This window comes from Vicia villosa, linkage group LG4, assembly GCF_029867415.1.
Source record: "Vicia villosa cultivar HV-30 ecotype Madison, WI linkage group LG4, Vvil1.0, whole genome shotgun sequence".
In the NCBI taxonomy this organism is placed as follows: domain Eukaryota; kingdom Viridiplantae; phylum Streptophyta; class Magnoliopsida; order Fabales; family Fabaceae; genus Vicia; species Vicia villosa.
Genome location: NC_081183.1, coordinates 27,361,007 through 27,373,294, shown reverse-complemented (window position 1 = coordinate 27,373,294; position 12,288 = coordinate 27,361,007).

The following is a 12,288-nucleotide window of genomic DNA, read 5'->3' as shown; positions in this document are numbered from 1 at the left end:
GGAACAGGTCTTTAGTCACCTTTTAGCCTACCCTGGTGAGTTTCTTCCAATTTAAACCAGACTTTAAACAAGCTAAGTTTGTCTCAATTTTACATTGAGTACACCTTTTGGAATGAGAGACATGGACAGTCTCTGTCACCCTTATCTTCATCAATCTTCCTTAGCAGAGTCTAGGATCTATGTTTATTTTCTCCTCAGCATGAGTCAGCCTTCATCTTGGGCTTTAAACAAGAAGTCTCCATTAGATAATCTTTCTGCCATTCATTTCAATAAAAATCCCTGGAAAGGGTTAGCTTCCACACATTCCTTCATGTTAATAAAACCCCTGGAAAGGGTTAGCCTCCAAAGTCAATTAAAAATCAATCATTTCAACAAAACCCCTGGAAAGGGTTAGCCTCCAAAGTCAATCATTCTACCATTTTCAACAAAACCCCTGGAAAGGGTTAGCCTCCAAAGTCAATTAATAAAAAATGTCAAAAACCAAAGATTCATTTCTCTTAAGAGATAATTTCCCCAAAAGAGTCAAAACCCCTGGAAAGGGTCAGCCTCCAAAAAACATGATAAAGTCAGTCTTTTACCAAATATTTTCTCCAGCTGAGTCAAAATCCCTGGAAAGGGTTAGCTTCCAAAGAAAAACAGTCTTTCAATAAATAAAATCTCCTCAGTAGAGTCAAAACCAACAAAAATAGTTAGCCTCAACCTTGGGCTTCATACAAGGCACCAAACAATAAAACTCCCTTGTCAACAGTCAGCCTCAACCTTGGGCATTGTACAAGGCAGATAATAGAGTCTCCCCAGTGAGTTCTTCATCACTCAGTAGCCACAACCTTGGGCTTTGTACAAGGCAGATAAACCATATTTTCATGTGTCAAAGATTCCTAACACCTAGGATCTTTTCCCCATAGAGTCATCCATACTCAGTTTATTTAAGAGTCTGCCACAACCTTGGGCTTTGTACAAGGCAGAAAATAATGTTTTCCCTAGCTAGAGTCAGCCACAACCTTGGGCTTTGTACAAGGCACACAAAATAGAGTCATTCATAGTCTCAAAAATTCAGTTATCCTCAGCAGTCAGCCACAACCTTGGGCTTTGTACAAGGCACATAAATAGAGTCTCCCTAAGTAGAGTCAGCCTCAATTCTGGGCTTTGTACAGAACACAAAAATACCCTGTAATTAATCCCCAGTGGAGTCATCTCCCAGAGTTAATAATATTAATAAATCAATCAAAAAAGCCTCAAGCTTGGGCCTCATACAAGCCAGCTAAAGTCAAATCTTTTATACAGTAGATAGACATAGCTTATCTCTATAGGGAGATATTTTTACTACTCTACCACACTCAAACAAACAAACATTTCAATTTCAATTTCATTCAAAGTCTCCCATTTAGGACTCTGAAAGACATGCTCTGGCACATCCCCAGACTTGTACACTTTCCCTAATTTGGATGAGCATCTTTCTTTCATTTTAGAGGCACGATGGCTGTCATACTTGATCAACCAAGTAGACTCCCCTCTTAATGAAACATCATTTTTTTTAACTTTTCTGTCACTTTTAAATGTTTGTGGTAGAATAGTACAAATACCTCTCTGTAAAGATGATTTCATGTCTCTTTACTGTAAACAGAGATTTAATTCCAAGCTTCAACCTTGAGCTTCAAGCAAGGCACCAAAAACAATTAATTTCCCTAGTTAGTTCCCCGAACTACATTAAGCTCTGACTTCCACTAGGGATATGTAGGCATGAGGTTCACAAGGAATCTCAGCGAGCTAATAAAATACCAAAAATAGTCAGTCTGTCTGTCTGTCTTTTCAAATCAATTCAATTCCTTCTCCTAACACAAAGGAGAAACTTTCCCAATCATTAGCAGCAAACACAATCACAATGACACAGAGAAGGTTCCTGTAGAGTACTACAGATATGTAGGGTGTTTAAACACTTCCCTATGTATAACCGACCCCCCGGACTCCAGAATTTCTAGTCTAGGTGAAATCCCCACACTTAGCAAACTCCTAGGGTTTAGTTGAGATCTTTTTTTCCCTTTCCTACTCGTAGGACCAATAAGAAAGTTCGTGTGATATCGTAGGAAGAACTGAAATAAAATTCATCCCACCACGGGCGCATTCTCCTTCCAAATTTCGCGTGAAGGGTTTAGCGTGCCGTCCTCCCAAGTGAAACAGGGAGGTAAAGAAAACGACCACCACAATGTTGAGAAAGTCAGAGCAATCGTAGTTCCCACTTATGCTAGTGGAAGCAAAGGATAAGAGACAAATGTCATCTTAATGCTCGATGTATCTAATCTATATCATCACATACATCTGTTTGATTTTTGTTTGAAATCTTTTCATTATAAGCCCTGGGCTGTGCCACTTATGGCGCTTAGAATGATAAAGATGTTTTTTTGTTTAACCAACCTTGTGGCAAAAACTTTCAATGAAGTCAGCCTTGTGACAAAAAGTTTTGATTAATCAGCCAGCCTTGTGGCAAAAGTTTCAATGAAGTCAGCCTTGTGACAAAAACTTTGATTAATCAGCCAGTATGGTGGCAAAACGGTTTGATTGATTAGCCAGCCTTGTGGCAAAAAAGTTTGATTGATTGATTGTTTGTGATGATATAGAAGAGATACTCCTATCATAGAGATGAAAAATGTCTAATCTCCTAGGATATTTGTTTTGGATATTGGGGATGCTTATAAGAAGCCCGTGGGTCCTTGTACGAAACCCAAGAGGAGGCTATCTGAGGGTCCTTGCATTGTAAGCCCAAGAGGAGGCTATGGGAGGGACAATCGAGGGTCCTTGCATTGTAAGCCCAAGAGGAGGCTATGGGAGGGACAAGTCGTTTGTACAAAGCCCAAGAGGAGGCATGGTATAGTTGGTTTGAGCTCTTAGAGCGATTTCACCGGGAAACCATACTCTATGTCCTAACCTAAACTAGGGAGATTCTTTGCACGAAGCCCAATAGGAGGCTATGGGGAACCTAGTGTTGTACTAAGTTGAACAAGTATATATAACACAATCACAAATATGAACAAGTACGAACAAATATGAACAAATATGAACAGTTATATGAACAGTTATATATGACAAAGTGTGTGTATATAATGTAGTTTATGAAGGAAATATACCTGTAAGCATGATCCATTTGCATACACGGGGCTCGGGACTTATACTCGGGAAGAGGCCCGCTTGAGTTTATTCAAAGCTATGTAAACAAATATTTACAAAAGGGTTTTGGGACTTATACCTACATGGAGGCCCATGGTATTTTTGGGAAGATTTAAAGAAAACCTTCATTTTTTATTTGTTATTCAAGGTTAAAAATCAAATTGATCGAGGTATGTACAAAAAGGTGTATGTACAAATGAAATACCTAATTTCATGTACGGGAATGAGACTTATACCTATGTGGAGGCCCATGTTTTATTTTATAAAACATGGTTGATTGTTTTGTTAAAAGATGCGTCGTTTGAAAAACTGTTTGAAAGTTTGTTTTGAAAGAAGTTTTCTATTTAAAGAAAAATTGTACAAAGCAAAAGGAAAGAGTATGTACAAAAAGGGGCTTGGGACTAATACCTACATGGAGGCCCATGGTATTTTTGAAATCAGTTGATCAATCCAAAAGATTTAATCAATAGTTTCTAAAAGAAAAACTCAAAAAGAAAAGGTTTATCATTTTGACAAACGGTGATCGTTTGCTTTGAAACGGTTTGAAATTTTGAAAGAAATCAAATTAATTAAGATAAACCCAAAGATTATACTTAATTAACACCTAGATGATTAGGGTTTGATCAAAAAATATTTACAAATGATTAAGTTTGAAAAATCAAAATAAAAAAATAATATTTAAAGTATTTAAAAACACTTAAAAATATGTCATTTTAAACTTAATTAAAAATGTATTAAATAAATATATTTTTGTGATTTTTTTTTATATTCATAAAATACATATATAAAATAAGAAGTGTGTAAAAAATGAATAAAAAATGAGTTAATTTGATTGGTTAAATTAATTGATGAAGTTGTGAAGAAAAATAAGAAAAAATAGTGTTAAAAAATTGGTTTTGTCTCCACAAGGGTTTGAACCCACGCCCTCTCTCTCACCAGCCAAAACACTTGCCAACTGAGCCACGCTTGTGGCTTGTAATACATACGCGTTCAATTGCTTATATTTTAAAACAAGGATTTGAATCTTCTGAATCAAAAAATGGCGCCAAGAACACACCTTCAACTGATTTTTGAAAATCTTTGAAACTGAATTGTTTTGATCAAGTAAAGGGTCTATTTCACTCAATTTTCCATAAGGAACATGATGGTGATCTTTAATTTCATTTATTTTTGCTCTAAGATGGTTAATTTTCTGATGAACACGAAGAACCCTAATATGACAAATCAATGTGAAATCGTGTATGATCATGATATGATGCAATTGATTGAGGGTTATTATTCAGTGATGGTGCAGAAACAAGATGGTAACTCAATTTTTCATTTATGATGCATGTATGATAGAGTTTGAAGTTCATGAGTACTTACCTCAAAAATGGCCAAACTGAGAATTGAATTTTGATCTGGAGGTGTTACAGGTGCTTTGTATCAATCTGAATAGCTTCAATGATGATTATGGAAGGTGTCTGGATGCTTGGAACAATTTGAATCCACCTGTGCTAAGCTATGGAACCCGATCTGCAGAGCCTTGGAGTGTGAATCGAATTTGAAGATTATGAGGTTACAGGTCATATGTGAGTGTTTGGATCATTCATATGAAGTATATGGAGGGTGTTAGAAGTGATAGTTTGGGCAGATATGGCTTGATGTGAGAATTGGCATGTTAAGGTTCACTTTATGCAAACATGGAGGTGAGATGATGATTCTGAGTTTTGGGGTGATTTGGGGTGTGTGAATGGTTCAAACACTTCCTAATTGATGTTTAGAAGTTGTTGGAATCATCACTTTGGCCAGAACTTCAAGGATTTGGAGGTTGGAATTTCTACCTCCTTGAAACTCATGAAACTTGCAACTTAAGAAAGAAAGAGAAAGCCTATAATTTGTGAGGTTTTGGTGTGATTTGGAGAGTGGAAATGACCTCTATTTATAGGCCAAGCTTTCTGAATACAAAGCCCTTGCAAGTGGATCAAAGAGTGATGATTTGGCTTAAGAGATAAAATGGAATCTTTCACATTTAATGCATATGGTTAAAAGTGACTTAACCATGGTTATTTTGCCAAGCTTGTTATCTCTTTCCATTCTGATCTCAAACCAGAAAAATATCTTCAATTATTGCATTGGTGTGTCATCACTTGTGTTATAGGCCATATAGTGTATGAACTTAGTGAAAATGGCTTGTAATTTCATGCATAATGACCTCTAATGTCAAAATTCAAAACCATAGCTACACTCCATATTTTTTCATGCTCTTGGACATTTTGGAAAGCTCATATTATGCACTTCAAAACCCTAGTTGAAAGTTTCTTCAAGACCTTTAAGGAAATGGGTGAAAAAGATCCATGAACTTTGAAGAAAATGAGATTTTAAGTGAAATTTTCAAAAGATGCCAACTTTGAATCTCCATATCTCTTAAATGGTTGATCTTTTGGAAAATCATCATATGTGACAAAGTTGTTTATTGGATCAAAATCTACAACTTTCATGTTGGAAGTTTTTTTCAGTTTGTAGGTGAAATTTTAAGTTATTCCCTTCCAAAGTTTGGAAAAAACCATTGAAAAACACTTAGAATTTTTCTAAGTATGGAAAGTCAAACTTTTGACTTTTTGATTCTTGATTGATTTTCTTGATTTTTCTTGATCAAATGACTTCATATATCATATATTGATGATTCAAAACTTCAAAAGTCAAGGTTGACCAAAATTCCCCAAAAGTCAATGGTGATCTTGTGCAGTTGACTTTTTAAGACGAATCGCGTTTCTGGAGATTTCAAATGAACCAGACTATCCTCACCAAATGAATGATATGAATGGGTAATATTGAGGCATTAGAGGATATTGAGCCATGGTTTGAGTTGTGGCACCATGTCCTGATTAAAAAGTCAGTTGTTCAGGTGAATTAGGTCAAAACTCTAATTGTCGACCTGATGAGATTGATGACTGTGGATCTTGAATTGAGACACAATTTCCATTGGATATTGTCATAGGGATTATTTGAAGATGATTGAAACCTTTGAGTGACTTCCTGGGGATTTTTAGGGTTTCCAAAATGTGATCCCTGATTTCAGTCCCTGATAGTTCAAAACCCTAATCTGATGATTTGAAATTGCACTGTTGATCAATCCTTGTGTAGGGGATGTCTTGAGCCAATGGATTAGGTCAAAATGATGTTCTTGGGGTCTTGAGGTCATGTCCCAAGTCATTAGGTCAAATCCTGAGCAAAAGTCAGGAGTATGCTATCTTCAGTCAAAACCCTAATCTGGTGGGTTAAATGACTCTGAGCTTGTTGAAATGGATTTTTGAGGACCAAATGTTGATTGTTGATGAAGATGATTCCTTTGAGATGAAGGGAGGACAAAACCCTAATTGATATTTGTACTGATGACTGATTTCTTGATTAAACCCTGCTGAGTCATAAGTAGCAAACACAAACTATGTAATTTGTTAGAGATGCAAATGATGCATATGCAATGATATGAGGTGGTATCTTAGGTCAAAAATTGGGGTATGACACACCCCCACGGAGTGATTTACCTCACTTGAGGATTTAATCCACTAATCTAAACAGATTACAATGGTTTTCCACTTAGCCCACGACTAAGTCTTCTAGAGTTTCCTGATCACAACCTAATCACTCTAGGAACAAATGCTTAGACACAAGCTAAGACTTTCTAGAGTATCCTGACCACCACGTGATCACTCTAGTTACAACTGCTTAGACATAAGCTAAGACTTCCTAGAGTTTCCTGATCAAACCTGATCACTCTAGTTCCTTACAAATTAATGTAATCAATTCTAAGAGTATTACAAATGCTTCTGAAAAGCTATAATCACAACAGTGATATTTCTCTTAAAGTTTAAGCTTAATCTCACTAATATATTACAACAGCAATTTAGTGAGCTTTGATGAAGATGAAGTTTCTGAGCTTTAAGTTGAACAGTGTTTCAGCAAGTTTTTCAGAATAAGTTCGTTCAGAATTGGTTAACCTTGCTTCTCATCAGAACTTCATATTTATAGGCACTTGAGAAGATGACCGTTGGGAGCATTTAATGCTTTGCATATTGGTACAACATTGCATTTAATGTTTCACACTTTTGTCAACTACCTCGAGCCTTGTTTACGCTGTGTCTACTGAAGTTGCCTTTAATAGCTTCTAACATTCCTTTTGTCAGTCAGCGTAGCCTGCCATCTTGTACTTATTTCTGATCTGTTGTTTGTGTTTACAACGTTTGAATATCATCAGAGTCAAACAGCTTGGTGCAGAGCATCTTCTTGTCTTCTGACCTTGAAGTGCTTCTGAGCGTGATACCATGAGGACTTCAGTGCTTCTGCTTCTGAACTCAAGTTCTTCTGATGCTTCCATAGGCCCATGTTCTGATTCTAATTCGACGATCTTCTGATGTCTTGCCAGACCATGTTCTGATGTTGCATGTTGAACCTTCTGAGTCAAAGCTTCTGAGCGCTGATTTGTGCATACTCTTTATATATTTCCTGAAAGGGAAATTGCAGTGTATTAGAGTACCACATTATCTCACACAAAATTCATATCCTTGTTATCATCAAAACTAAGAATATTGATCAGAACAAATCTTGTTCTGACAATATCTGCCGTAGATTTCAGAACATCCGGGGTTCAGGCTTCCGGAACGTTTCTGTCGTAGATTTCAGAACATCTGGGGTTTAGGCTTCCGGAACGTTTCTGTTGTAGAATTCAGATCATCCGGGGTTCAAGCTTCCGGAACACATCTGTTGTAGATTTCAAAACATCCGGGGTTCAGGCTCCGAAACGTTTCTGTTGAGAATCTGGGGTTCAAGCTTCCAGACTGTATATTTGATAATAATTGATTTTGTTGATGATATTCCTGGCCAGTTGGTCGACCTGAAAGACAAAGTTAGTTTTATGCAATGTCATGATGCGTGTATTGCACTGTAATATGAAACTCTCAAAATAAATGAGAATCTTCGCATGTTGTGTTTGTGTTCACTGTGATAAAGTATATGATGCATAGATGTAGATGCATGATGTATGGGTATGTGTATGTAGATACTCATTGATAATCCTGTATAGTAGCTCTTTGTAGGAAAATAAATCCCTATTTGTTGCTGGAGATGATAACAATATGATTTTATGGCAAATTTCTGTCTTTTTATGCAAGAATATCTGGTTGGAGATTTTTGATTCACGCTTGAGGCGTACATCTTTGTAGGAAAAAGATTCCTTCTTTGAGGAATGCTTTGTGGGGATATTTCCATACTGTTGACTATGGGAGGACATCTGGATGACTTAGATGTTATTCTGTTGCTTTTCCTGTTTCCTGTGGATGTAAGAATACTTTGGCAAGCACTAGTCATATTCAAGATGCATATGTTCATTCAAAATTTATCGTTGGACGCTTGCATATTCAAAACAGAGAAAGTGAAAGAGTAAGCTTGAAGTAATTTATATTGATTTGGAAAAGGGCCATAAACAGGCGAATTAGTACAAGGAGACAAAATTCCTAGTAACAGGAATTCGTCGTGCAATTTTTGAAAAGAAGTACAAAGAAAATAAAGAAAAATAGCTATGTGGAAGTGATCTCATTGGGTTTCGACCCAGCTATTGCCATTATGCCTTCGAGTATCTCATCCCTTGCTTGTTTGGAAGAGATGATTGCATTGATTAGAGCCTTTTGAACTTGACCTTGGTAACAAATTAGCTGGAGATTGATGAGTGATGATCCAATGGGACATAGTCGTAAGCTTTATTCCTTAACTTTTGCCTAGACCGCCTTTTCAGGCTTTCAGCCTACCGGGATACCCTTTTTTGCCCAAGCCGCCTTTTCAGGTTTTCGACTTTCCGGATGTACATTTTTGTATTTATATCCCTAATTTTTGCCCGAACCTTTTTGGTTCGTTAGGATACCCTTATTTTTGCCTAGGCATGTCAACCTAGCGGGTCTATTTTATGCGTAGTATTTTTTGACTATGTCCGCATTCACAGGGTGCGGGAAGTCTTTGCCATCCATTGTGGTAAGCATAATGGCTCCGCCAGAAAATAATTTCTTAATTACAAATGGTCCTTCGTATGTAGGAGTCCACTTGCCCCTGGGATCACCTTGTGGAAGGATGATGCGCTTTATTACCAAGTCACCGGTTTGGTATGCCTGGTGCTTGACCTTTTTGTTGAATGCTTTGATCATACGTTTCTGATATAATTGCCCATGACATACAGCCGCAAGCCTCTTCTCATCAATCAAATTTATCTGATCTAGTCGAGTCTGAATCCATTCGTCTTCGTCCAAGTCTGCATCTTTCATAATTCTCAGGGAAGGAATCCGAACTTCGATAGGCAAGACTGCCTCCGTATCATAAACCAATGAGAAAGGAGTTGCCCCAGTTGAGGTATATGCAGAAGTGCGATAACCATGAAGAGCAAATGGTAACATCTCATGCCAATCTTTGTATGTTACCGTCATCTTCTGTACGATCTTCTTTATGTTTTTATTAGCGGCTTCCACCGCGCCATTCATCTTTGGTCTGTATGGAGAAGAATTGTGGTGTTTGATATTGAACTGCGTGCAGAGCTCAGTGATCATCTTGTTGTTCAGATTAGTACCATTATTTGTAATAATTCTTTCAGGGATACCATACCGACATATGAGATTATGCTTGATGAATCGAGCCACAACATTCTTGGTTACTGAAGCAAATGAGGCCGCTTCCACCCACTTTGTAAAATAATCAATAGCCACGAGGATAAAGCGATGCCCATTTGAAGCAGTAGGCTTGATTTCTCCGATCATATCAATGCCCCACATTGCAAAAGGCCAAGGAGCAGTCAAGACATTTAGTGGAATTGGAGGTACATGCACTTTATCAGCATAGCTTTGACACTTATGGAAAGTCCTGGAATGATGGTGGCAATCCGTCTCCATGGTGGACCAGTAATAGCCTGCTCTCAAAATCTTTTTAGCCATGGTATGTCCGCTGGAATGAGTTCCAAAAATACTGTCATGCATATCTTCCATTATTTCTTCTGCTTCCTTCTTGTTCACACAACGAAGCAAAGTTGAGTCATGATTACGTTTGTATAAGATCCCATTACTCAAGAAAAACTTGGCAGAGAACCTTCTTAAGAACTTCCTATCAGTGATGGATGCCCCTTCAGGATATTCCTGAGCTTCAAGGTATCTCTTTACTTCATAGAACCATGGCTTCTCGTCTTCCTCTTCTGTAACAATCTCACAACAATGTGATGGCTCATCCAATCTTTCAATAGTTATCATGGGTGCCTCATTGTCCCACCTGACCTTGAACATAGATGACATGGTAGCCAATGCGTCTGCCAATTGATTCTCTTCTTGTGGAATGTGCTCAAAAGTAATCTCTTCAAAATAAGGGATCAAAGTTAACACATTCTCCTTGTAAGGGATGAGATTAGGATGCTTCGTGTCCCATTCTCCTTTGACCTGACTGATTACCAAGGCTGAGTCCCCATATACTTCTAGAAATTTGATTCTCAAGTCGATTGCGGCTTTGAGACCCATGATGCACGCTTCATATTCGGCCATATTGTTGGTGCAGTCAAAGCATAGTCTAGCAGTGAATGGCGTATGTCCGCCTTCAGGTGAAATAATTACAGCACCAATACCATTGCCAAGTGCGTTCGAAGCTCCATCAAAAACCATAGTCCATCGGGATCCTTTTTTCAGGTCCTTCATCCGGACCAGGGTCTTCATAGTCAGTGACAAGCATAATATCCTCATCTGGAAATTCAAAATTCATGGATTGATAGTCATCTATTGTTTGATGGGCCAAATGATCGGCTAGTACACTCCTCTTGATTGCTTTCTATGTGGTATACTGGATGTCGTACTCTATCAATATTATTTGCCATCTTGCTATTCGCCCGGAGAGAGCAGGCTTCTCAAAGACATACTTGATAGGGTCCATTTTAGAGATCAATAAAGTGAAAGATAGAAAAACACTTAGAAAGGGGGGTTTGAATAAGTGTAGCTTTAAAAACTTGTCAGATAAAAACTATTTGCACAATGATTTTTATCCTGGTTCGTTGTTAACTAAATTACTCCAGTCCACCCCCTTGGAGTGATTTACCACACCTGAGGATTTAATCCACTAATCACACTTGATTACAATGGTTTTCCACTTAGAAACACTCTAAGTCTTCTAGAGTATCCTGATCACAACCTGATCACTCTAGGAACAAAACTGCTTAGATACCCTCTAAGACTTTCTAGAGTATACTCATCACAACCTGATCACTCTAGTTATAAACTGCTATGACTTGCTAGAGTATACTGATCAACAATCTGATCACTCTAGTTCTTACAACTTAATGTAAATAAATTCTTTTAAGAGTTACAGTGCTTATTATAAAGCTATTATCACAATTGTGATTTTCTCTTAAGTTTAAGCTTAATCTCACTAATATATTACAACAACAATGTAATGAGCTTGATGATGAAGTTTGAGAGCTTTTGTATTTGACAGCGTATATGCAAGTTGGTTCAAAGATCGTCACTTAGCTTCTCATTAGAACTTCATATATATAGGCACTTTGAGAAGATGACCGTTGGGAGCAATTAATGCTTTGCGTAATCCGTACAGCATTGCATTTAATGTTTCACTCTTTTTTCAGCTACCTCGAGCCTTGTTTCCGCTGTGTCTACTGACGTTGCCGTTAATAGCTTCCAACGTTCCTTTTGTCAGTCAGCGTAGCCTGCCATCTTGTACTTGCTTCTGATCTGATGTTTGTGTAAACAACGTTTGAATATCATCAGAGTCAAACAGCTTGGTGCAGAGCATCTTCTTGTCTTCTGACCTTGAAGTGCTTATGAGCGTGATACCATGAGAACTTCAGTGCTTCTGCTTCTGATCTCAAGTTCTTCTGATGCTTCTATAGACCCATGTTCTGATTCTGCTTGACCATCTTCTGATGTCTTGCCAGACCATGTTCTGATGTTGCATGCTGAACCTTCTGAGTCAGTGCTTCTTGCGCTGATTTTGTGCATACTCTTTATATAATTCCTGAAACGGAAATTGCATAGTATTAGAGTACCACATTATCTCATACAAAATTCATATACTTGTTATCATCAAAACTAAGAATATTGATCAGAACAAATCTTGTTC